General features: G+C 41.3%; 1 long non-coding RNA gene across 6 annotated transcripts in view; it reads left to right on the top strand.

Moving 5' to 3' along the window:
• LOC121711396 overlaps positions 1-1,058 on the top strand; it is a 1,972-nt gene extending 914 nt beyond the window's left edge. The window contains exons 1-3 of one of the 6 annotated variants that reach the window (XR_006032304.1): positions 11-119; positions 157-642; positions 709-1,058. This is a non-coding gene — a long non-coding RNA (uncharacterized LOC121711396). Of the gene's footprint in view, positions 1-10; positions 643-708 lie in introns of those variants that run through there. The other 5 variants (XR_006032301.1, XR_006032305.1, XR_006032303.1 and 2 more) reach the window with 5 other exon arrangements.
• The last annotated feature ends 327 nt before the right edge of the window (positions 1,059-1,385 follow it).

The raw sequence follows: 1,385 nt of genomic DNA, 5'->3' as shown, positions 1-1,385 counted from the left end.
CAAACGGGACCAGAAAATAATTATTTTCTCACATTCACTTGCATTAACGATTTTTCAATCTAGAGGTCCAGCGGGGATAGCGGAAAGGACGGGGCTTAGCAGCTCTATTCTCATATGAGGTACGCTCTAGACATTCCGATCTTATTAGCATATGAGGTACGCTCTAGACATTCCGATCTTATTAGCATATGAGGTACGCTCTAGACATTCCGATCTTATTAGCATATGAGGTACGCTCTAGACATTCCGATCTTATTAGCATATGAGGTACGCTCTAGACATTCCGATCTTATTAGCATATGAGGTACGCTCTAGACATTCCGATCTTATTAGCATATGAGGTACGCTCTAGACATTCCGATCTTATTAGCATATAAGGTACGCTCTAGACATTCCGATCTTATTAGCATATGAGGTACGCTCTAGACATGTAGACACCTTATTCTCAATAATGACTTTCTATAGGTATATTCACGGTATTTTGTGACATAGCGCAGCATTATGCCAAATAACAACAAAGAGTTTGAACTGTTGGGTCCACGGTATTTCTTCTGTTGCAACCTTCTGGCGGTAAAGTTTTGAAGTTATTCATGAGCGGACTTATGTGGAGCTTCAGAAAAGACGTCGGGAATGAAGATGAAGGTAGGCTACACTTTTGGGACGATGAAGAGGAAGATAGGCTACACTTTTGGGACAATGAAGATGAAGGTAGGCTACACTTTTGGGACGATGAAGAGGAAGGTAGGCTACACTTTTGGGACGATGAAGAGGAAGGTAGGCTACACTTTTGGGACGAGGAAGAGGAAGGGGGACGATGAAGAAACACATGAGACAGCAGAGTAGCGACATAGTTGCAGCAGAGCTTAGGATACGGTTACTATGGAAACATTTACAGAAGAAACATTTAGAACTACTATGATTAAGTCGTTACTAATCAGAACATGCTGCGTGACATGTAAACGGGAATATGAACGGAATATATTCTATTAACATAGTGACAGCATAGCTTAGAGTACTGTGTTCATCCACAGCGTTGATTAAAATGCTCTGCAAAGAGATTTGGCTTTCTGATGTGTTCTTATACAGAATGAGCAAGCTTTGCTCCATAGTACACTACATAGTGAGCACTCTCCACCCTCACATACTTCATACTACACTCTCACATACTACACACTGCAGTCTCCACCCTCACATACTACACACTGCATACTACACCTTCACATACTACACACTATATACTGCACACTGCATACTACACTCACATACTAATGTATACTACACACACATACTACACCCTCACACACTGCATACTACACACTGCATACTACACTCATATACTACTCATGTATACTACACTCACACACTACACCATCACACACAGCATA

This window comes from Alosa sapidissima, chromosome 6, assembly GCF_018492685.1.
Source record: "Alosa sapidissima isolate fAloSap1 chromosome 6, fAloSap1.pri, whole genome shotgun sequence".
NCBI classification, from domain to species: Eukaryota; Metazoa; Chordata; class Actinopteri; order Clupeiformes; family Clupeidae; genus Alosa; species Alosa sapidissima.
The sequence above is the reverse complement of the archived record's forward strand: the minus strand, read 5'-3'. Positions and strand labels throughout refer to the sequence as shown.